The following is a 26,663-nucleotide window of genomic DNA, read 5'->3' on the forward strand; positions in this document are numbered from 1 at the left end:
TCTGTCTCTCTCTGTCTCTCTCTCTGTCTCTCTCTGTTATTCAACATGAGTAAGTGACCATCTTATGACCTTTTAGTCAGTAGACCCATGCTTCACCCAACCTGTGACCCCCCCTGCTGATATGTCATTTTTGGCCCTGAAGTGCAAGGTCTATCAACCTATGAGATTCTGTATTTTACCATGTCTCTTTCACATATTTGGGTATCAAAAACAGGACACTGCAAGAAGGTAGTGTCTTAGATTGCAAGTAAGATCTGAAATCTACTTCATTAGAGGGGACCATGGACCCTTCAATAAAATGCCATAAGCTCAAAGGTCTGCAGCAGCCTCTTTTATTGTAGGTTGGACAATCTTAATCCCCACGTTATTGGCACCCTGGGGTGGGGCGGGGAGGCGGGAGCCTCCCCCATCAGTGGCACCCTGGGGTGGGGCAGTGAGACGGGAGCCTCCCCCCGTCGGGGGCCCTCTGGGGTCTCCGCCTCTTTAGGTTGACCTCTGCAAAGGAGCCCAAAGAGAAGTTGACACAGGGTTGAATGGTCGCCAATGGCCCATGGACGCCGGCCTGGGAGGCTGGATTCTCCTCTGCGCCTCTCTGTAGCCAAACTCCCAGAGCCTGAGGTCGTTTTCTAAGCTGAACATTGGAGAGTTTACCTTGATTTACCCTAAATTCATTTTCTTTAAGAAGGATCCCCAATTGGGCTAAGAGGAATTGTTTGTATTTGTGACTAATATGTCTAAATGTATAAGCTCTGGAGCACTCAAATTCTATTTTTATAAAAATTATATGGCTACAATTTTAACTTTTTATACACAAAATGTTTCTTTTTTTCTTTTCCTCCATTTTCTTTACTCTAATTTTGTTAAGTCCAGGGAGATTCAGCAGTGGAATTGCTAGTTTCTCATTTTCAACTAGCTAAACATCACTAATTTAAAAACTTCCTGTTGTCAGGATTAAAATAGATTTTTTTCCTTTAAATTCCTTTATCAAGGAGTAATTAAATAATTTTGTCTTCATAAGAAAAATCTCTCAAATTAATTGAGGGGGAACTGATTTCAGGGACTTACCACGTGAGTAAAGAATCCATCTATAGGACTCTATGACCAGGATTTGGAGGAGTGATTCTCTACTTGAGTGCTCTGACAACAGCTTGATGGAACAATAATTCAAGCCAGACCTGATACTCTTAGGGGAGAGATTCCCTGCCTCAATAGTAAGCTGTCAAGGCATGTCACCATCCTGGAAGCAATCCCATCTTCACATGGCTCACTTTAGTTTTATAGAGATGAAGAAAGGAAAAAAGGCTATTTTCACTTTATATTTGCTTAGTATTGTCAATTATTGACAATCATATGTAAGTTTTTAGGGAGTTTTAAAGGAAAATTAGTATAAATTAACTATTGATACTGCTAGATTCTTCATCATTCTCAGTTTTTCTTCCTGTGATCATACTTTGGCAAAAAGTCTAGAGGAATGGAACTTTAACCAGTTCTATCTATAAGAGGTTTGTTCTAAATACAAAGTGCACTTTTAATGGGTGAACTGAATTGGCAAATTAAACTAAAGCAATTTTGTATTGCTACTAAATTACATTTTTAATTAATAAGATTCTAAAAGCATTAACATAATTAAGAAACAACATAATTATCTTAGATTTACAGTAAGACCCCACCCACAAGATGGTCATAATTTCTATATTTAATAAAGAAGACAGGAAAGATCTTGACTTAAAAATCTCCTGGAAAAAAACTTAGGAGAACTTCAAGCCTGATTTAAAGCTGTGTCCTATCATATGTTCTATGTTTGTCTGTTTTGTAAATGATGAAACTAAATGTAGGGATAGTGGATTTTTACTTCAGATATGAAAGGGTCATTATACAATTAGGAAAATCTTTAGGAGAATGGGAAATGTGTCTGGTTTTTTGTTTTTGTTTTTGTTTTTGCCTTTTGGAGGGCAATTGGGGTTAAGTAACTTGCCCAAGGTTACACGGCTAGTATTTTTGTGTGGGTATTAAGTGTCTCAGGCCAGAACCGAATTCAGGTCCTCCCAACTCCAGGGCCGGCCTTTACTCACTGCGCCACCTAGCATCCCCCTAAATGTAATGCCCTATCCATGACAGAACATTTTTTTTTTTAAGCAATCAGGGTTAAGTAACTTGCTCAAGGTTACACGGCCAGTTATTTCTGGGTGTGTATCGGAGCCTAGGATTTGATCCCCAGGTCATCCCGACACTGGAGCCGGTGCTCTTACTCGCTGTGCTACCTGGCTGCCCCAATAAGTGTCTGTTTATCTATTCATGCTTTGTGCTAACTCATAGCTAACAGGTGTTTTACCTATGTCTTTTCTTTTGGCATGATCAACCAAAAGAAAGATTGAAAACAAAGTAAACTTTCAAAAAGGCCTCAAAAGATGATATATCTCTCCTTTTCCTCTGTTTCCAACCCTAGCCATTTTGGATTTTGCTGAGATGAAAGACAGATACAGAAATTAATTGAAAACTGAAATGCAGAAAAAAAAATTGAAAATCAAATTTGTTTAAAAAAATAGAATTTTCAAATTTCCTTAACTTCTGAATTATAATTTGTACATTTTCCAAAGTGTTTTGATGAGCCTATAGGCTACTAATGAACTCTGTAAAGTTTAATGAAAACAAAAAAATCACAGATCAAATATTCCTTAAATGGGACCTTTAAAATGACTAGGAGTTGATTTAAACCTGTGGTCTGAATTTTAAGTGCTGTCTTATTAATCATGAGATATATTCAGGAGAGATTCAGTGCAATAGGAATTTAGGGAAGTATTAAAAATAAAAAGAAATTAGGAAATGGTATAGAAGAAATTAGATTAAAACTCTTGTGAATTTAAGTAATTTCACAACTGAGAATTTTAAAAGGAAAAACATTTGCTAAGCCTGAAGAAGTTTCAGCTAGCCAGTCTCTGTCTGAAGTTTTGGGGTATCAACCTGTAAAATTGTTTTTAATTTTAGTGCAAAATAAAGGTACACTTAAATTGTACTTAAAGTCAGGATAAGTTTTTTGCAGGGAAATAAATTTATTATTATAAGCCAGGACAAGGGAATTTTAGACCATCTTCAGAAAAGAATAAAAGTGGGTAGAGTTGGAATTTATTTATCCTTCTGTTGATTACTGTTTTTAAATAACCAACCTGAGGGCACCAGGCAAGTCCTGATTGTACTCCCAATTAAAGATGAATCCCAAAGTGCTCCCACAAAATGAAAATCTGTTTTGAAATCAAAAAGCAACTGAAAGTAAATGAAATGTAATGATACTACTGCATCTTAAATCAAATGTTTCGGTAAATTGAAACAGTAAAACTTCCATTGAAATCAATTGGTTAGTGAAAATAAGTTCAAATTGTATAAATACACTATAATAAGTTAGAGAAAGAATTACTGGAGATAAAATTAAATAAAAATATAAAAAGATAGGTAGATTATAAATTAAGTGCATGCACACCTGGTAGAGGGTGCTTAGATGAAAAAATATCAAATTCAAATGAGCATATGACTTATGAAAGTATAAAATATTGAAATTTTCAGAGGGAAATGCAAAACTTGCAAATTATTTTAGAATATATAAACATTTTATAGGATGAAATAAGGAAACTTACAATGTAAAATAAATTCTTATCAATTGGAAGCTTATAGTGATTAAAAAAAACAAACAGTGATTTGGAATCTCTACTAAATGATACCTTACAATAGATTAAGTTAAGGAAAAACACCAAATGGACTTAATTTTTCAGTGCTTTGAAAGGAAAGAGGGGAAAAGTTATACCCTGAGTCCTTCAGAAAATTATGCTCTCCATCAGATAGTTTTAAGTAGAGCAATTCCTGTTAACTATATGTAATCAAAACTGTCTTAATAAAAGTAGAAACTTTAAATAAAAATTGTATTTCAAATAAAAAAATCTTTTTAATTCAAATCATCATCAAATATATATTAAAGCATGAGTAAATTAATGATATTGGGCCCTGAAATTTGAAATCTTGGCAGTTAATAGCTTTTATGAAAGTTGAAACTCTTAAATTATTGAACTATAATTCATTTAGGTGAATTCAAAGTCAAATTAGTATAATAAATATTTCTGTTAATTTATAACCATTAGTAAATTAGCCCCTCTTTTGATAAGGGGCAAACATAAAATTCCTAACATACAAATCTACAGTTTTAGAAATTATCAAAACTTTGTAAAAGAAAGAGAAAATTAGGAATCAGGATCATTCAACAAGCACCAAAATGGAAGTTACCTTTCAGAAAATTCTTCAGTGTTTCATTGAGTGAAATGAAGAAGAGAATAATAATAATTTATTGTAGCAAGAGGAGAGACTCTTTAAGGTAAGAATCTCTGTCATTAATGTGCAATAATTGGACTTTAGCCAGTCCCCTTGGGCATTGCCAAAATAGCTGGATGAATTCTTTTCTAGCATGAAAACATTAAGGTTTGAGGAGTTAGATGCTTTCTTTTCCAAAGTCATACTGTTTACTGAAATCTGTGACACCCTACAGTAATGAACTTGTTGTGTTGAGTGACTGGTTTTTTAGTCCATTTGCATATCACTTACAACAACAACAAAAGAAAAACAAAACAAATATATATTCTGAATCTGATTCCAGGTATAATTATTAAGGAATCCTAGTAGACCGATGAGCCATGTTGCCAGTAACCCTAAGAAGTGGACATCTGTGGTGTGGAATTTTCATGGTAAGAAGTGGGCATCCATAGTGTAGAATTTTCATGGTAAGAAGTGGACATCCATGGTGTGGAATTTTCATGGGGAGCACTGGGCGCATGATTCTTGACATGGGCTGAGATAGGATTACTCTGATTCAATTTTCCTGTATTACATTTTCTCTCCAATAGAAAATATCTCACTTTTTAAGCTTTGCTCAATATAATTTGCAATGTGACTCTAAACTGGAGCTTATATGAAGTTAGGGGAACATTTTCCCCTTCCTATCCAATATTACTATTTCCTTTTTATGGCAAATTTCTATAATCATTTCAGGCTATAGTATAAATACAATATTAAATCCTTACTTCAAAATTTAATACTGGAGCACATCTAAGTTATTTTAATAAGATACAGATATAAGATCTGAGCTATTTAACCTAAATTTTAGTCCTAGTAAAATTGATGTGAGAATAATTGGGTATTGATGGAAAAGTTTATGGGCTTAAACTTTTGTTCTATCAATTATTAAGCCTAAAACAGAAACATCTTTCAGTTTGGGCCTGAAGAAAAGGATGGTAGAATAACTTGAGTTACCTAAGTCAGAAAAGCCAGTTTTGTTTTGGTTTATTATTACCACTTGGATGTTGATCATGTTTTGAAAAGTAAATATGTTTTATTATGAGTAATTTATTTTATCTGCACTGTCTTTAAATTGACTGCTCATTGTATTTATAAATACCATCCCAGAACGTTTTTCTACAATTGCAATTATTTTGGCAACTTTTAAACAATTTCAGTTGCATAGCAGGGATCATCATCTTATTGAAAAAAGGGAGGGGTGTCCTGTTAATAATGCCCTAGCAGAACCTCATACTTCTAAGAGATGAAATATGGAGGAGGAGGAGGAGCAGCTTAAAGGAAAAAGCTAGAGTGAAAATTTTTCAGTTGGTTTTAATAAATAATTGCAATGAGATTAGGTAATTATTTATGACATAAAATTTGGGTTCTAAATCATTCATTTTTTCCATTTTTAATTAAATTTGCCCACCTAAAAATATAAATTCTCTGTTCTAGTGATGTTCCTATTAGTTTTATTTAAAGGTTTGAGATGACTCTCCCTACCTGACCTGGTTATTGTACTAGCAAACTAGAATTGCATTAGATCTATTTTGCCAGAGATTTGTCAGAGAAGTGATCTGAACTGGAGAAGCAAATCTACTAGAAGTTCCTCTGATGCCCCATTTATCCCACTATTCCTAGGAGGAGAGATCTCCAGAGGACCGTAGGACTGTATCAGAGGATGTTTCAGAGACTGGACAACTGTATGAGATGAGATGAGGCAAGTTGTACCACTACAGTTGATTTTTTTGTGTAATTTATGGGGGATTTGCTATAGGCTATCACTATGGGGCTCTGTGTTGTTATAGTTGTGGAAAAATACCACTTCAAGGAAGCCATATGGCCCAATATGCTGATTCAAAAATAATTGCCCTATAACTCACCTCTGCTGCGCTGCGTGTCACCTTAAAAAAAGTATTAGCTTCAGAGCATGCACCTTGGAGTCCACACAGCTGTAACTTTTGCAGAGCATCATGAAATCTTCATGAGAAGCACTAAATCCAGTCTTCCACCATCAACACCCTCTCACACTCTGTCTTCTGTTCTGGAAAGCACATCATTACCTCTCCACAAATGATCCCTAATGCACTTGTTACTGGACTGCTGTGACTGGAACCTCTAATTCTCCTTTCTAGTCTCCTACTTCAGCTTTTGCTCCACAACTGACAGCAATGACTGATAATTTCCCTGTTTATTGAACTCAACCTATTCCTTATGCTATAGCTGTCTAGATCTGTTTTTGTTGTCTGCAAGGATGTTGCTTCTAATCACCAAAATTGGGTGATTCTTTATCAAAATTGCTTGAATCAAAAGATTTCCAGAATCTGTATGTAGGGCAGACAACAGTTGTGCTGCTGTGCTTGAAGAAATGCCCTATGATTCCTCAATTTACATATCCTGTAGGGCATGTTTTACTTAGGAGGTACTTGTCCCTTGTGGTTCTTGTTAATGAGGGAGTCACTTCAGACATTTATTGTATATTTCGTATATTATGAGTCAAAGTTTTATCAAATAGAATATAATCAGTATGCTATACGTTGTAGCCATTTTCCCTCTTCTCTAATGTCACCTTTGTGCCTCAGTAAAGGGACTGTTGTCTTATGGCTTTGTATCACTGTAGCAGCAAGCACCCCGGCTTCCCCAGGCTGTCTGCTCATACAGGTTCTTGGATCTGCTTTGATAAAGGAAAGCAACTCAAAATGGGTTAACAAGCTTACTTTAATCAGTCAGACCATACATATATCGTTTACCTTGTTCAGGGGAGAAAGGTCAGCACCCCGAACTTCAAAATATACAGACAGAATTATCAAGACATTAACAGATCAAGTAGACAGCTTTCCAAATTGTCCAACCATTACATCCATACCCAGTCAACATCTGGGTTTCCACATCTGGGTTTTTCAAAGCCGGGGGGACTCTCAACAACGGCTTCCCAGAATTCAGATCAAATCACAGAACACTTCTCAAAGTGAGTCCCAAAACAAAGCTACACATCAGGGCTTATATAGCCTTCTCCTGGCTCAGAGAATGTAACAACCTTATTGACTCACTGGCCAATCAAGAAGTATCTACTGAAAAACAAGCCTCCCTCCCCAGGCTTCAGGTGCATTTTAGCCTAGGGGCAGGGAAGATCTTCCAAATTTGCATTCCCATTACCCATGGAGGACTGCCCTCCGTGCATTTAGATTGTAAGGATACAAAGAAATGTGGGAGTCTTTTTGTGGATTGAAGAGGAAGAATGTGAGAAATAATTCATTTGGACCCCTATTCAACTCCAATCAGTATTAATCAGTTTGATATTCTACAAAGATCATATAAGGATAGATAAGTTCTTGTGGCAGACTTCAAACTTTAATGCAGTACTCATTACTTGTTGTACGAGTTATGAGCCTCACTTGCACAACCATGAGAATACTGAAAAAGATATCTCCGTGCTATTTTGTTCAAATTCCATGCCCAAACTCAGTATAAGTGGTATACCTTGATGCTTTAGAAAGTCCCCCAATTTATGTTTGTACCTCCGGACCTCTGTCTCTCTTGTCCAACATGAGCAAGTAACCATCTTATGACCACTTAGTGGAAATGCCCTGTGTTTCACCCAATCTATGAACAACCTGTTGATATCGTTTTTGGTTCTCAAGAATGAGGCCTATCAACCAATTTGATTTTGTATTTTACCACATCATTTTTTGCATATTTGGGTATGAAACCCTCTAAAAAACAAAGCACCAGATCATGTAGAAGATCTAAGGTCCACTTCAACAGAGGGGACCATGGATGGTTTAATAAAGTGCCATTGACTCTTTTTATTTTTTTCATCAGTACCAAGTCACTTTGTTGGGATGCAAATGGTGGTAGTTTTTTGGTACAGATTATGAAAAGGTCAGATAACCAAAATATGCATGCACTGAAAGGCAGTAGGAATGGCGCCCACAGTTCCCAGGTGTGGGGGAAGCCAGGTGTGGCTTAGCTCTCATTGTCACTGTCTCCAACAAAAAGTGTGAAAAAAAAAAAGGTCCCCTTTAACCTCTTTCTCACTATTGTTCTGATTCCCCTTTACCATTTCTGGGCTGAGAACTCATGAAGCTGCAGCAGCAGCTGCTGCTACTAATTTTTTTTTTTTTAATCACTGCTATGAAGTCCCTCCCTGGTGCTGTCAGTATCTACTGGAGTCTTACAGATTTCTCTTGATAACTTCCTATGTTGTCTTAGGCTGGGGAAAAAAAATGTCGTGCCCTGACCTTTTGTTGGCACTGCCATTCTAAAATTTGATTTGAGTGTGCTTATCAAAAAGATATTCCTCCATGCCAGAATCGGGGGCCCCCATCTTGCGCGGGTTGGTTACGTTATCAACGCAGCTGTTTGATGGACTTGACCTATTAGTCTAGGTAGTGGGTTAAGATGAAATCACATAAGTGGGGGTCATTCTTGTCAGTTGCCAGCTTGTGCAATTCCAGTAACGACTGATTGACATTTTTTCCCAAGTGCAGAGCACACTCCATTGCGTTCAGCCCGCTCTCCTAGTGGTCCTGGTCGGGTTTCTTTCTGTCCTGCAGGAAGATGCGGCAGCCGCGCTGGTTCTGCAGCTTCAGCAGCTTCTCGGAGTGCTCGCGCTCCTCGTGCGACTGGTGCAGGAAGCACTTGGCGAAGTTCTTGAGCGCCACGTCGTCGCGGTCGAAGTAGTAGGACATGGACAAGTAGACATAGGAGGCGTATAGCTCCAGGTTGATCTACTGGTTGATGGCGGCCTCCCAGTCCTGGTGGTAGTTCTGCCGCACCTGAGAGGGGGACGAGGTGGTCATGGCGGCGGAGGAGGAGGAGGCGGCGGCTTTGGCGGAGGCTGGGGCGGTGGCGGCGATGGCCGGGGGCGGCTAAGCGGGTGGCTGCTGCTCGACGGTAGGACGGAAGAAGGGTTGGTTAGTGGAGGTGAAGGTGGAGAGGTGGCTAAGGGCGGCTCTGGCCGGGAATAGAGCAGCGGGTTCCGTTCAAGCACTGTTGAAACAGGAAACCGAAGCTACTCCCCTTCCCTGCGCTTCTGGCCTGCTTCAGACTCTTTTATTGTAGGGTGGACTGTTTTAATCCCCACAACTGAAAAGACTGAGCAACAATAACATTTAAAAACTAAGGACGAATACGTTGTCCACTAAATAGCTCAGAGTTGAGGCAAGATAAGTACAGTTTTGCCCTTGCGATGTGGTTTGCTTTGTTATCTCCTATAATTGCTAAAACTTAGAAATACTATACACATGCATTGCCTAGTCAAACACTCATTTATTGCATGGTTTGACTAGTTTAGGAAGTAGTTGCCCTTTGAGTCTTCTTGTTAATGCTTCTACTAGGGAAAGCTAAACTCTCCATCCTGTGATGATGACCTAACAGGATACCAGTATAGTCTGCTACACAAACAAATGTTGGCAGAATGGACAATAAGCATATTGGTGCACATAAGTAAAAGTAACTTTTTAGAAAAGGGGGAAGCACAAGTTTTACATCTATCCAAAAACTCTAGGAGCTGGGATTTTTCTATTTTTCTTCTGTTTACAGAGGTATAGTCATTTATTTCTTAATCTCATCAAATACTTCACAGGGAAATCATTAGCCTGCCTTCTAGGAAAGAGGGACTTCCCATAGATTAAATCTTGAGGAGGGGGCAGACCCAAGATAGCAGAAAGGTCTAGATTCAGCTGAACTCTCCCAACATCCCCCTTCAAACAACTTTAAAATAACACCTCATATCAAATTTTAGAATGGCAGTGCCAACAAAAGGTCAGGGCAAGACATTTTTTTTTCCCAGCCTAAGACAACATAGGTAGTTATCAAGAGAAGTCTATAAGACTCCAGTAGATACTGACAGCACCAGGGAGGGACTTGATAGCAGTGATTAAAAAAAAAAATTAGTAGCAGGAGCTGCTGTTGCAGTTTCATGAGTTCTCAGCCCAGAAATGGTAAAGGGGAATCAGAAAAATAGTGAGAAAGAGGTTAAAGGGGACCTTTTTTTCACACTGGAAGCAGTTGGTGCTGATTGGCAGCTCCATTGCCCATAAACAGTTCTAGGTTGCAGTTCTAGAGTGCGCAGGAACACTAACTCTTGCAGTCACAGGAGACTATGGAACCTGCTCACAGTTCCAGAGCCAAGAGGCTGCTGCAAAGTAACAGGGGTCCTTCCTGGATAAACACCAGATCAGAGACCAAGAGAGCAGTAATCACACCTTACCCCAGATTGCACAATCTTTAAAGCACAAAAAAACTTAAAGACCCTCAGAACTAGATCTGAAAACATAAATATGAAAAAGTCTGAAACTTGGTACAGTGCCTCCCCACCACAAAGTAAGCAGAGACTAACATGAATATAAGGTTCAGATTCAAGATATAGGCTGGAAAAAAAGAGTAAAAACAAAACAAAATTAACCATACAAAGCTAATACAGTTGGCAGGGAAGAATAAGACACAAACTAGGAAGAAGGCAATGAAATAAAGCAGCTACAACCAGTCTCAAAGAAAAATGATAATTGGGTACAAGCTCAGCAAGAATTCTTGAAAAAAGCTAAAGAAAAAAATAAGAATGATAGAGGAAAAATTGTGAAGTGAGAATGATGCAAGAAAATTATGAAAATAGAAGTAACAGTTGGTAAAAGAGGAAAAAAAATGCTGTAGAAAATAATACCTTTGGGGCGGCCAGGTGGCTCAGCAAGTAAGAGCACCAGCCCCAGTGTTGGGATACCTGGGAACGAATCTAGGCTCTAATACTTAGCACCACACCCAGAAATAACTGGCTGTGTAACCTTGAGAAAGTTACTTAACCCGGGTTGCTTATAAAAAAAAGAAAAAGAAAATAACACCTTAAAAAAAAAACAGAATTGGCCTAATGATAAAAGAGATGCAAAAATTTGCTGAAGAAAAGAATTCCTTCAAAAGCAGAATTGGTCAAACGTAAAAAAGCTACCAAAGCTTACTGAAGAATATTTTAAGAATTAGAATTGTCAGTCAAGATGGCAGAGTAGAAGCAGGACCTCCCAGCGGCTCCAGCTTCCACCTTCCCCAATCCATGTAAAAGGGGACTCTAAACAAACTTTAGAACTGCAGAACCCACAAAATCACACAGAGAAGCTAACCTCCTGCTGAGGACAGCCCAGCAGGCAAACAGCCAGTGCAGTGCTCTGGGAGCCCAGCCCAGCCACTCACGAGCTGAGGTTTTAGCCTCAGGGTGGGCCTGACCAGCTGCCAGCTGGAGGGACTCTAGATCACCAGCAGTTGTGGCTGTTTCCAGATTCATCAACACATAGATGCTAAGGACAAAGTAAGAGGTCAGTGCAGTCTGGACTTTAGGACCAGAAGTTGGGAGTACATCAGCTTTTGCCCCCAGGGCGAGAAGCCCCTTCATGTTGCAAATCCAGCTCCTTCTCTGCAGAGTGCAGGGGGACCAAGCGACCAGTCTGAGGGGCAATAGCTCTTGCTTTAACCTGCTTGGATCTGGATTACAGCCTAGGGTGGAGGTACTGGGGTGTGTGACCAGCTTGCCAGAGCATGTGGAGGCTTCAGCAAGGGCACCCAACTAATAACTCCGGCAGCTGAGAAAACCCCAGCATTTGGGATGAAAGCTCCCCTGTCTGGTGGCAGAGTCCTACTGTGGCAAAAAACCCAGGGGTCAAGTGACTGAGGGGTGACATTACCAGGCAAAGTAAGCAAAACCAACAGAAGACTCCAACGTTAGACTCCTATTTTGAGGACAAAAAGGAGCAAAGCATGGAACAGGAGGAAGAAAGTGAAGTCAGAACTCCTACACCAAAAGCTTCCAAGAAAAATATTGAGCTGGTTACAGGACACAGAGGACCTTAAGAAGCAGATAAGAGAAGTGGAGGAAAAATTGGGAAGAGAAATGAGAACAAAGCAAGAAAATTATGAAATGAGAGTCAACAGCCTGACTCAGGAAAATCACACCTTAAAAAACAGACTGACTCAATTGGAAAAAGAGGCTTAAAAAGGCAATGAAGAGAGGAATACCTTGAAAAGCCAAATTTACCAGGTGGAAAAAGAATCTCAAAATCTCAATGAGGAGAATTGTTACCTCAGATTTAGATTGGAGCAAAGGGAAGCTAGTGACTTTAAGAGAAATCCAGTTGATGATGTTAAGCAGATCCAAACAAGTGAAAGAATAGAAGGCAATGTGAAATATCTCATGAGAAAAGCCACTGACCTGGAAAATGGATCCAGGAGAGAAAACTTTAAAATTATTGGACTACCTGAAAGCCATGATAAAAGAAAGAACCTAGAAATCATCCTCCAAGAAATTCTCAAGGAAAATTGCCCTGATGTTTTAGAAACAGAAGGCAAGATAGAGGTTGAAAGAATCCACCAATCTCCTCCTGAAAAAGATCCCAAAAAGAAAACTCCTAGGAATATTATAGCCAGGTTTCAAAATTCCCAGATCAAGGAGAGAATATTATGAGCAGCCAGGAAGAAACAATTTGAATATTGTGGAAACACAATCAGTATAACATAGGATCTGGCAGCTTCTACACTGAGGCATCGAAGGGCCTGGAATAGGATATTCTGGCGGGCAGAGGAGCTGGGATTAAACTCAAGAATCACCTATCCAGCAAAACTGAGTATCATCTTTCAGGGGAAAATATGGTCATTCAGTAGAATAGAATACCTTTAAGCATTCTTAATGAAAAAAACAGAGTTGAATAGAAATTTTGACATTCAGATATAAGAAGCAAGAGAAGCTTGAGAACGTAAACAGGGAAAAGAAATTATGAGTCACTGATCAAAGGTGAATTATTAACATTCCTACATGGAAAAAATGATAATTGTAACTGATAAAACTTTTCGCAGTATGAAAATAGTTGAAGGGAATATATATATACACACACATATATGTCTATATTGGAGGGTATATGGGCATATGAATACATTTGTGAATGTATGTAGATATGCTTACAGGTATACATAGATAGAGGGCACAGAACCTATTTAATAGGGAGGGATGATACTTAAAAGGTAAAATTAAGAGGTGAAAGAGGAATGAAATGAGAGGAGAGGGAGAGAGACAGAATGGGGTAAACTATCTCATAAGTAAGAGGCAAGGGGAAAAGGTTACAATGGAGGGAAAGAATAGGAAGGCAAAAGGGAATGAGTCAACCTTATTCTCATTGAATTTGGCTTGGGGAGGGAATGAAATACACACTAAATAGGGTATCTCACCCTACAGGAGAGTTGGGGGGGAAGGAGATGAGAGGGGGCATGATGGAAGGGAGGGCAGGCTGGGGGGGAGGGATGTTGGAAGCACTCACTTTTGAAAAGGGACAGGATCAAAGTAGAGAATAGAACAAGTGGGAGGTGAGATAGGAGGGAGGTAAATATAGTCAGTCTCCTACAATATATCTACTATGTTAATGTTTTGCATTAGCTACACATGTAAAATCTATACTGAATTGCTTATCTTCCCAATGAGGGTGGGTGACAAGGGAGGAAGGGAATGAATCTGGAATTCGAAATTTTAAAATCAAATATTTAAAATTACATATAAATATATACTATTATTAATACTATCTTACATGTAATTGGGAAAGAAGTTATACAGGTACTGGGGCATAGAGATCCAACATGCCCTACTGGAAAAGTCAAAGGGGGTATGGGAGAAGATATGGGAGAGAGCAGATTGGAGGAGGGGATATCCTATGGGATTGCTATTCTGGGGTGGTAGGTAGGGGAAAAATGGGGAGAAAATTTGTAACTCAAAATCTGGTGGAAATTAATGATGCAAATCAGAAGTTAATAAAGCATTTGAAAAAAGAAAAAAAGAATTAGAATTGTCCAACTGAAAGCTAATAATTTACTTCATGAGACATGAAGAAACAATAAAACAAAGTCACAAGAATGAAAATGTGAAATATCTCATCAGAAAAGCTACTCACCTGGAAAATAGATTGAGGAAAGATAATTTAGGAATTATTGGCCAACATGAAAGCTACAATCTCAAAAAGTACCTAAACAATGTATTTCAATAAATTATCAAGGAAAACTTGTCCCAAATTTATTAGATCCAGGAATCTACTTATCACCTACTGAAAGAGATGCCAAAATGAAAACTCCCAAGAATGTTATCGCCAAATCCTAGAGTTTCCAAATCAAAGAGAAAATGCTTTAAGCAGTCAGAAAGAAACTATTCAAAGACTGTGGAGTTACAGTAATGATAATGCAAAATTTAGCAGCTTCTGTATGAAAGGAGTATAAGACTTGCAATGCCCTAGCAAAGGAGCTAGAATTACACCCAAAAGTCACCCATCTGCAAAACTGAGTATAATCCTTCAAGGGAAAAAAATGATATTTCATGAAACAGAGGACTTTAAGCATTCCTTATTTAAAAACAAATACTACAGCTAAAATAAACAGTGACATTTAAACAAAAAACAAACCAAGAGAAACATGAAAAATGCTTACATGAAAGTAAAATAATGAGACTCAATAAGCTTTAACTGTTTTCATTCCCATATGGTAAGTTAATATTCACAAGACATAAGAACTTAATCATCATTAGGGCAGTTAAAAGCAATCTACATGGACAGAAGACATAGGTGTCAGTCAATTATGTTGGGATGATTTCAAAAACTTAAAATGATTAGAAAGAGGGATGCCCTGGGTGAATGGGAAAGGGAGAGATAAAATGAGGAAAATTATCTCACATTAAGAAATGTAGAATGAATAGTTTTTATAGTAGAGGGGGACATGTTGGGAGAGCAGTGCTTGAACTTTACTGTCTTGGGAACTGGTTCAAAAAGGGAAGAATATATTTGTGTATGTATGTATATATAGATATGTGTGTGTTATATGTGCACATACATACATATATATACATGCATATATATAGCCATATATTTATGGATGTGTGTATACATACATAGTAAGTAGCATATATATGTATATGTGTGTGTATATATATATACTTATATATATATATACATATATATATACAATTGAATGGGGAAATAGGAGAAACACAATAGGAATAGGAAGAACTAGGAGAGGATAAGAGAGGGAGAGGGAAATGACAAAAGGGGGGCCAGATTAAGGGAGGCAGTAGTCAGAATAAAAATAGACTCTTGAAGAGAGACAGGATAGACAGAAAGAGAAAAAGATGAACAGGAGAAGATAGAATGGAGGAAAGTATAAGTAATCATAATATTGAATGTGAAGGGGACAAATGCACCCATAAAATGGAGGTCAACAGAAAAATGGATTGAGAAACTGGAATACAATATATTGTTTATGAGACACACTTGAACAAAAAGACACATAGTTATATAAGAAAATGGAACAAAATCTATTATGTTTCAGTGAATAAAGGGTAGAAGCTGTAGCATATGATTGTGATAGAGTATTATTGTGCTATAAGAAATGACAAGTAGTAGCATTTCAGAAAAACTGGGAAAGATTTACATGAACTCATGCAAAGTAAAGAGGACAGAAGGAGGAGAACGTTGTACATAGAAACAGTAACATTGTGTGATGAACTATGAATAACTTAGGTATTTATAGCAATACAATGTTCCAAGATAATTAAGTGGGATTCATTATGAAAAATGCTATCCAACTCCAGAGAAATAACTGATGAACTCTGAGTATAAACTAAACTATAGTTTCTTCATTTTATTTTTTGTTTCTGTGTGTGTGTGTGTATGTATGAGAGAGAGAGAGAGAGAGAGAGAGAGAGAGAGAGAGAGAGAGAGAGAGAGAGAGAGAGAGAGAGAGAGAGAGATGGCTGGCTAATATGGAAATATGTTTTTCATGATTTCAGATGTCTAATTAATATCATATTACTTGCCTTCTCAATGGATGGAAGAGGGATAGGAGTGAGGAAGAGAATTTGGAACTCAAATTTTTATTTTTTAATAAATTTGTTTGTTTCCTTTTAGTTCACAGGATTCAATTCCACAATTCTTTGAGTTTCACATTTTGTCCCCCTCCCTTCTCTCCCTCCCATGGCGGCATATACTCAAGTATAGGATCTGTAAATACTTTCACATTATACATTAGTCAGGTTATAAAGACGGATTGTATCAGATGGAATGAAAAATGGTAAAGAGGACATAAAACCAAACAAGGGAAGAAAAAAGATCAGGTATTTTGCTTCCACCTGTATATAAACTCAGTTATTTCTAGTTCTTTCTCTGGATGTACATATTTCTCTCCATCATTAGTCTTTTGGGATTGATTTATATCACTGCATTGCTGGGAAGGGCCCAGTATATCAAAGTTGGTCATCACACATACGCTGTGTCTGTAATTGTGTACAAATTTCTCCTGGTTCTACTCTTCTCACTCAGCATCAGTTCATATAAGCCTCTCCAGGTAAATATGAAGACTGTCTGCTCCTCATTTCTTATAGCACAATAGAATTCCATAACATGCATATACCACAACTTGTTCAGCCATTCCCCAATGGATGGACATCCACTTAATTTCCAATTCGTTGCCACCACTAAAAGAGCTACTATAAACATTTTTATACATATGGGTCTTCCTCCTACTTCTATGATATCTTTGGGATGTAACCCTAGGAGTGGTATTTCTGGGTCAAAGGGTATGAACTTATTTATAGCCCTTTGGTCATAATTCCAGATTGCTCTCCAGAAAGGCTGGATCAGTTCACAACTCCACCAGCAATGCATTAGTGTTCCAATTTACCCACATCCTCTCCAGCATTTGTCATTTTCCTGTTTTGTCATCTTAGCCAATCTGACTGGTGAGATATGGTACCTCAGAATTGTTTTGATTTGCATTTCTCTAATCAATAGTGATTTAGAGCATTTCTTCATGTGCTAATAGATATCTTTAATTTCTTTCTCTGAAAATTGCCTGTTCATATCCTTTGAGCATTTATCAATTGGGGAATGACTTGTATTCTTATAAATTTGACTCAATTCTCTGTATATTTTAGAAATGATTCCTTTGTCAGATACATAGGTTGTAAAGATTCTTTCCCAATTTCCCACCTCCCTCTTAATCTTGGTTACATTGGCTTTGTTTGTACAGAAGCTTTTCAATTTCATGTAGTCAAAATTATCCATTTTGCATTTTATAATGTTCTCTAATTCTTGTTTAGTCATAAAGTCTTTCCCTCTCCACAAGTCTGACAGGTAAACTATTCCTTGTTTTATGAGACTGCTTACAGTATCAACCTTTATACCTAGATCATGCACCCATTTAGACTTGATTTTGGTATATGGGGTTATATAATGGTCTATGCCCAGTTTTTGCCATACAATATTCCAGTTTTCCCAGCAGTTTTTGTCAAATAGTGAGTTCTTATCCCCAAAACTGGGGTCTTGGGGTTTATCAAACAGTAGATTACTACGGTCATTGGCTGCTGAGTATCGTGTGCCTAGTCTATTCCATTGATCCACTCCTCTATTCCTCAGCCAGTACCAAGTGGTTTTGATGACTGCTGCTTTAAAATAGAGATTGAAATCTGGTAGAGCTAGTCCACCTTCCCTAGTATTTCTTTTCATTAATTCCCTTGATATTCTGGACCATTCAATCTTCCACATGAATTTTGTTACTATTTTTTCTAGCTCTATAAAGTAGTTTTCTGGTAAATTGATTGGTATGGCACTAAATATATAATTTAATTTAGGTAAAATTGTCATTTTTATTATATCAGCTTGACCCAGCCACGAGTACTTGATATTTTTTCCAATTAGTTAGATCTGATTTTATTTGTGTGAAAAGTGTTTTGTAGTTGTGGTCATATAGATCCTGGGTTTGTTTTGGCAGGTAGATTCCTAAATATTTTATAATGTCTAGAGTAACATTAAATGGGATTTCTCTTTCTATCTCTTGCTGTTGAATTTCATTGGAAATATATACGAATGCCAAGGATTTATGTGGGTTTATTTTATATCCTGCAACTTTGCCAAATTTATTTATAGTCTCAAGTAGTTTGTTACTTGATTCTCTAGGATTCTCTAAGTATATCATCATATCATCTGCAAAGAGTGATAGCTTGGTCTCTTCTTTGCCTAATTTGATTCCTTTGATTTCTTTTTCTTCTCTAATTGCTACTGCTAACATTTCTAGTACCAGATTGAATAAGAGGGGGGATAGTGGAAACCCTTGTTTCACCACTGATCTTATGGGAAATGCTTCTAGCTTCTCCCCATTACATATAATACTTGATGATGGCTTTAAATAGATGCTACCTGTTATTTTAAGGAAGGCTCCATTTATTCCTATACTTTCTAATGTTTTTAATAAGAATGGAAGTTGTATTTTGTCAAAAGCCTTTTCTGCATCTATTGAGATGATCATGTGGTTTCTGCTAGTTTTATTGTTGATATGATCAATTATACTGATGGTTTTCCTAATATCAAACCATCCTTGCATTCCTGAAATAAATCCTACCTGATCAAGGTGTATTAATCTTGAGATAAGTTGCTGTAGTCTTTTGGCTAGCATTTTATTTAGAATTTTTGCTTCTATATTCATGAGGGAGATTGGTCTATACTTTTCTTTCTCTGTTTTATCTCTTCCTGATTTAGGTATCAATACCATATTTGTGTCATAAAAAGAATTTGGTAGGACTCCTTCTTCACTAATTTTCCCAAATAGTTTGCGTAGTATTGGAACCAATTGTCCTTTAAATGTTTCATAGAATTCACTAGTAAATCCATCTGGCCCTGGAGATTTTTTCCTAGGGAGTTGACTGATGGCTTCTTCAATTTCTTTTTAGGACATGGGGTTATTTACGTAATTTACTTCCTCTTCAGTTAATCTGGGCAACTTGTATTTTTGTAAATATTTATCCATTTCCCTAAGATTGTCAAATTTATGTGCATACAGTTGGGAAAAATAATTCCTAATTATTATTTTGATTTCCTCTTCATTGGAGGTAGATTCACCCTTAGGCAGTTTTTACCACCATTGATCATGCATAAAACAGGGAGAATAGAGGAAAGAATATTTTTCCAAGGTGAACTTTCTTATTTAGAAGAAAAGAGATGTTTGTTTCAGTAAACTAGGACACTACCTTGGAACAACTCTCTCTCCAGGGTTCACTACTTTAAGCACTAAGGATTCCATGGCTAAACGAGCCAGGTGTTTTCTAAGACTGACATGACTCCACTGTTGGCTAAGAAACAGAGAATCTCAATACTGTCACTTCAGAAGCACAACATGCTTTGGTCCTGAGAGTCAAAGGTGACACGTGGAACTGCCATGTCCATGAACAGTAAATACCTAAAACAATGAAATAGTAAAACTGTGTGTGATTTCCAAGAACCATATGTTTTGCATTAAAGCACATGAATTAAATGTTTGTGAGCAGTTTTAAATGAAAGGAAGAGATTGGGGGAATGAAACAATATAATACAGTATTGTAAAAACATGCATATCCTAAGGCTGAAGTACTTGGAGATTTCCTTGTACCAGAGCAGCAATGTTTGCTGTTGTAAAAAGCTTTTTTGTTGTTTCTCAGTTCTTTTTTTTTAAATTTACAGGCAGTTCTTTTTTTTCCTAGTGTACATCCTCTTCTCACCACAAGAGACACAATCAGTGTGTTTCAACATCTTGAAAAAATTACTTTCTCCCCTGCATTAGATTCCAAATCTTCTCTTTCTTCTCTATTGCAGAGCCAATTTCTATAAGATCTCATATGGATTTTGCTGCTGAAATATCTCTCTCCTGACTTCTCAACTCTGTAAACCTTAACTCCCAATCAATGACCCTTGACTTAAAATTGCTTACCCATACTCAGCTTTAACTTCATCCCTAAAGCAAGACAGTCATGTACATGCCTTCCTATCTTTTCTCAGCTCTGCAGTTTTCGTCTTATGTTTCCTACTTGTATCATATCTTGTCCTAGTAGAATGTCAGTACCTTGAGGGCAGTTGACAGTCCTTTGTATTTGTATCCCCAGTCAAGCCAACAAATGAATTTCCTTTCAACAAGCATTTATTGAGCACTTACTATGTGCCAAGCACTATGATAAGCATTGGTATAATGAAGAAAGGCAAAAATAGCCCTTGCCTTCAAGAAGCTCACAATCATAGTTTGCATTTATATAGTACCTTGAGGTTTTAAAAATATTTTACTTAAGATCATCTCATTCAATCTTCACTACAACACTGTGAAGTAGTACTTATGCGTATAATTTATTGATTGCTTAATTGATGTTTGAGTAATTGAATGTTCTCAATATTAAATTCTACTTCAAAAACTCTTTCAAAATCACAAATAAGGGAAAAGTCAAGATTTCTCAAACACTTAAAACTCAACATTGTAAAGATTGTACATATATAATATATTAGATGGATAAATAGCTTTAGTTTTTGCCATCAATGTTGTGATTATAAATATTATCTTTATTCACTGTGGGAGATTGAATATTTTTATAAGAATCTAGATTTTATGCTAATTAGATGCTAAAATTACACACATCAAGAAATGCTAAAGTCTAGGATTAGAATAGTTTATTGAAGTCAACTTCCCAGCTATTTTTTCTTAGCATAAAAAAGACAAGAGAATTCTTTAAGTGCCACAGCAATGCTGAGATTAGGTTTGCATTTAATTAAGTGAAAGCATCATGAACAACCACACCCAAGTAGAATGTTTTCTCTGAAAGAATTTTTATTCTTAAAAAATGACATTTTACTTTTAATGCAGCCTTGGCATCTAAATTTTCCAAAAATATCTCAGATGTCAATTCTTAAAAATGTCTGCCTTTCTCTAAGTTCTGATATTTATATTTCATTACTATTATGTCATAAAATCATTGTTTTTCTTTGGCCTTTTGGTCCCCAAAGCCTACCACAGTGCCTTGAATATAGATTGCATTTAATAAATCTTTATATAAAGGACTGATCCAGGAATATTCCTGGATCCAAGTGATGAATTTATCTTCAACAGTCCCTTGGACCCAATGTGAATTGTGAGCTTTTATATATGTCCAGAATGTAGGAATTTTTTTTGCCCTTAAATGAAAAGATGTAGATACAAGTCATATTTGAGGTATATTCTAAGCCTTCCCAAAGGTAGCTTTTGATAGAGGCAAAAAGAATTAGAGTGTGATGGGGGGGGGGAGCTGACCCCAAGATAAAAATTATGTTATATAAGTTCTGAGCATGGGAGCCTGGTTCATGAATTAAACTTATTAAAAGTGAATAAATGAAAGTAAAATATATGTTTTTTCCTCAATTAAAAGAAATCACTTTGATTTAGATGGTGACATGAATGACTTGAAAAGAGCCCACAGCTCTTCCACAAATGCCCTGCCAAAAATGTGAAAGGATGTCAGAGGTAACAGTGATAAAGTAAATCAAGTAAACCAGAAAGAACCAATAGTAAGCTCCTTCATTCAGCCCAAGACTGAACAAGAACACAGCCAACATCCTCAGCTGGTTCTCAGGGAGAGATGTACCATAGGAGGAATAAGCCTACATGAACTCTGATAAACAGAGCCTCAAGCTAGAAGAATCTCAGCACCAGACTATCAGAGAGCAACAACAGAGTCAGCGCTTGAGACATCAACAAGCAAGTCACTACCTGACATATTCCTGGGACCCTGAAGCTACCATTCCTCACAGGATCACAGCAGAAGAGAGAACCACCAGAATATCCAGGCAAACTATCCTAGGGAGGCTTCTTGAAAGCCAGAGACTAGTACAGTCTGCAACACTTACATAATTGGGATCTGTTATCACCATAGCAAGGACAAAATTGACTCCTACTTGGATATTATGCAAGGAGAATACAAAGAATAAGGCCAAGTGCCAGTGTTGAGCCACCAGGAAATGGAGAAAGATGACAGGGATTTCAAAGCCTTCAATAAGGCTTTATCTTAGACATTCCACCTAGAGCGGTAATTCCAGTGGCTCCAAGGACTACAGAGGGGCCTTTTCATGCTATCCAAGAGTGTGGGATGGAGTGGGGGGGTTGGCCTTAGCATACAGTCCCAATTCAGGAACTGAAGCTGGAGCATTGAGCAAACACAAGTGATCTCTAAATACAATTAAGAAACACCATGGGTTAAGAAAAGTCAGAGAAATAAACACAGAAGAAGAGAGTAACTTCACAATAAATGTAATAGAATCTCAGGGAAAAGAAAAACTTGGGCCATAAGGACTCCAATATTGACTTTAAAAATAAAGAAAGAAGTAAAAACAAAAAAAAAATTAGAAGCAATATTGAAGGGAAAAAATGGAAGTTGAATAGATAGCTCAGAATAGAAAGCAGAAAAACTACCCAAATTGTGACCTCCCTGAAAAACAGAAACAAACAGACCTCTGATTCTGTTAAGAATAGAAATATTGGAACAAAGTGAGAAAGATTAAAAATAAGAGTATAGGGTTTCAAAAACATGAACTTGTAAAAAAAATAGAATTTAAGAAACATCATCAAGATTTGCTACCCTTTCTTTGCCCATGTAGTAGACCTCTGCCTTCCACTCAAACCTGTGAACAACTGTAAACTACACCTCCCAAACAAAATGCCTCCATTTGCTGAGGAAACTTCTGTTGTACATCCTGAACGCACTGTCTTGCCATTTCTCTGAATCTGCTTCAGTTTTGTGAGAGTACTTCTTTCTAGGAACATTCAAATGAGTCTCCATTTTTGTCTCCATTACCTCCTAGATGCAGTACAGTATGCCAACCACTCATATCAGCATCTTGCTTAGAGTCTTGGATTCTATAATGGTATCTCCTGCCTTTATATTTTCTTCTCTATCTCCCATATTCCAGCACAGCAGCTGGACTGGTTTATGTACATTCCAAAAGGAAGTAGTGAAACCAGTTGTCCTAGGCACAGAGGCCCAAGGGAGGGTGGCAAACCTACCCTGAAGGCAAACATGTAATCCACATTTCACGTACCTATTTATTTTATATTCCTTACCAGATCGTCAGCTTCAGTATAGTAATATGTCTTATTTGTCTAAATAGTGCAATGAAAATGTTTAACAGACATTTGCTTTCTCTTAATTCAACTTGCTGAACAAATAAATTCCTGAAAATCTTCCCAATGGTACCAAAATCCCTGTATTTCTCCAGTTTGCTCATCATGTTTCAGATTTTATCTTAGATCATCTCAGGGATTCGTCATAGACTTGTCTGTGTCCTATTACTTTAGACTGACCAATTACAAAACCCAAAATCAGGAACAAGTGTCTAAGGGAAACATTTAAAAGCTCCCTTTCAGCTATAGTTACAGTACAATAGACTGTTCTGTTCTGAGCCTCACTTTCACATATTTGCAACAATATCTCACTTTTTTTATTGCTTTGTGAAAACCCACTTTTCTGGTCTAGTCTGGTCTCATCTGAGTGCTTAGTTTAAAAAAAAATAGCCCAAACAGAATCTACTAATTTAAGCTAGTTAAAAATAGCTTATCTTTTCAACATAAAGAACTACAAAAGGTATATTTAACAACGTTTCCAAGCAACTATCATTCAGAAATTGGGACTGTTATAAATATACGTATAAATATACATTTTAAATATGTGTATGTTTGGGGGGTTGTTGTTATTGTAGTTTTAGGTATGAGTAAGGAGCTTCCATGCAGATCAGCAACTGGTTGGTAATTTATCCTATTAGACAACTGGCTAGGACACTGAGAGATTAAGTAACTGACCTGTATTCATATACAACTACGGGTTAGAGGAACACAGGTCATGAAACCAAGGCTTTAACACTGCCTCTCTGGATTTCATATCCTTCTAAAATACTCACTAAAATGCTGTGTCATGTCTGACACTTCATAGCACCTATGGGGTTTTCTTGGCAATGACACTAAAGTGGTTTGTTATTTCCTACTCTAGTGGATTAAGGCAAACTGACTTGCAGGTTCGCACAGTTAGTGAGTGTTGGAGGCTAGATTTGAACTCAGGTCTCCCTAACTCCAGGCCCAGGTCTTTATCCACTAAGCTGCTTAACCACCATAATTTCTGAACTAGTTGCATAATTTCTTATATGTTATGTTGTATTATTTCATATATATCATATCATGTCATATCATATCACATTATGTCATATTATTTTGTATCATCATATATCACTTCATATCACATCATATCATATATCATATCAAATCATATCATATCATATTAGATTAGATTAAATTACATAATTTCTCAACTAAAACAAACTATGAAATAATAGTTATCCTGGACACTATGGGTACTCATTGTGGCTTAATGAAAAGAGTGCTTATAGGCAAGTCAATATACTTGTATTCAAACCCCATTAAATGTCTTTGGACAAGTCACTTCACAAGGCCTCAATTTTCTTTTCTATGAAACAAAGGGGTTAGAGTCACTTAATAATCTCTAAAATTTCACCTAAAATAGAATTCATTTTGGAGTGATACATTCATAAAGGCAGTTCCAATAAGTTTTGGTGTAGTTACATGCCTTTTACTTAAACCCAAAGCATTAACTAATGGGTACCTACATGGTACTTCAGCTAGAGTGCCAAGCCTGGGGTCTGGAAGACTTGAGTTCAATTCTAGCCTCAGATACTTCCTAGCTGTGTGACCCTGGGCATATTACTTAACTTCATTTGCCTCAGTTTCCCCATCTGTAAAATAAGTTGGAGAAAGAAATGGCAAACCACTCCAGGATCTTTGCCAAGAAAACCCCAAATAGGGTCACAAAGAGTTGGACATAATTTCAACAAATGAAAAATAAGAAAAAGCCTTAACTCCTATCTGTCATAGTTCTAATTCAGTTTATGTGCAAATATTTCATTTAGCTGGACCAACATTCTTCCATGATGAATACTCCTTGCCAACTTCTGTTTTACGGTATACTCGAGAGGAATGGAATTTGTAGTCAAAGTACCAAAGTTCAAATCAAAGACACATTATTTACAAGTGGACATTGGGCAAGTCATTTATTCATTCTGGGCCTCAGTTTTCTCTGAGGGGCTGGACTATATGACCTGTAAGGTCCTTCTAGCTCTAAGTCTAGGATTCTACTTGTTATTCTCCATACAGTCAGCTCACCATGACTGGATCACGAGCAGTAGGGAAGATGGACGGAGGTAGGGAGGGAAGGAGCGTGGACTCAGGGAAACCATTTTCCAGGCTTTAGCGATAATCTAGGCAAGAGGTGATAAGGACCTGAACTAAAATGTTCAGTTATGAGAAGGAAGAAGGATTTGGATGCAAGAGACTATGAGCAGGTTGAAACTGAAAGATGTGGTCGTTGATATTGTGGAGTGAGGGAGAGTGAGGAAATAAGTGAGAGTGGTGTCAGCTTCAATAGCAGAATTTGGAGGATAAAGATTCCTTCCAGTTCTGTTTAGGATACACTGGGTGTGAAATGTCTAATGAGCATCTTTGCCTATTAGCAATGAAAGATAGAGCTCAGGAGAGAGAATGGTGCTGAATATGTAGAACTATGACTCATCAGCATAGGGAAAATAATTATATCCATGGGAATGGATGAAGTCTCCAAAAGAGAAAATACAGAGAAGAGAGTAAGAACCCCTACAATTAAGGGGCCACATCTGGAAGCTAAACCAGCAAAGAAGACTGAGGAGTGGTAAGACAATTAAGTAGAGAACTAGGAGACAGTATGTTGTGAATCATAGCTTCCATTTGTTTATTGTGAGGTGTTAGCACATGAAATTAAGTAACATGTAAGGAAATTAAGATGTGATGAAAACAATTTTATTAAACTATCCATTACACTGAAAATTGTACCAAAAATGTAACTTTTTTGTTCTAGGCTTACCTCAAGTAACTAGTATGGTCTTATGGAAAAAGGAGTCAGGGGACCTGTGTTCAAATCCCATCTCTGATATTTAAATACACACACACAAACATACACACACACATGAGCACACACACCTTGGATAAGTCACTAACTCCTCTAGGTGTCAATTTCTTCAGTTGTAAAATGAAGGGCTTGGACTAGATTATGGTCCCTTCCAGCTCTGAATTCACACAATCTTACAATTTTAAGACATGCTGCAGGTCAATCCTTTATGCAGGTTCAATAGATCCTGCTGTCAGGCTTTTATTTTTTTCCTGAGACTTATCTCATTAGCAGGAAGTACCATCTCTCACTTAACTTCCCAAGATGATCTCAAATTCCCCAGAACTGGATTTTTTTTTTACTCTAGGAAAAACTAAACAGAGGATGACACAGTTTTGGTGTTCCAGAAGTCCCCAGGTGACATGTTTGCCCATCCCCATGTTCTGGGCAGTGAAGTAGACTGGATACTGAAGTCCTAGTGATGATGGGGGTATGGGGGAGAATGATGGTAACAAAATGATGACTACCTCTTTCCTTTAGCAGGCATCACATCTTCTTCTTCTTCTTCTTCTTCTTCTTCTTCTTCTTCTTCTTCTTC

The 26,663-nt window shown here is 37.2% G+C and overlaps 1 long non-coding RNA gene and 1 pseudogene across 1 annotated transcript in view; both read right to left on the reverse strand.

The window, feature by feature from the left end:
• LOC138166790 (uncharacterized) overlaps window positions 1-26,663 on the reverse strand; it is a 1,160,016-nt gene that overhangs the window by 500,359 nt on the left and 632,994 nt on the right. The window lies entirely within an intron of this gene.
• LOC138166800 (ferritin heavy chain-like) lies at window positions 8,576-9,166 on the reverse strand (annotated as a pseudogene).

The sequence above is a fragment of the Petaurus breviceps genome, unplaced genomic scaffold (genome assembly GCF_028583685.1).
Source record: "Petaurus breviceps papuanus isolate PSGF00001 unplaced genomic scaffold, PetGlider_PUasm1.0 226, whole genome shotgun sequence".
In the NCBI taxonomy this organism is placed as follows: Eukaryota; Metazoa; Chordata; class Mammalia; order Diprotodontia; family Petauridae; genus Petaurus; species Petaurus breviceps.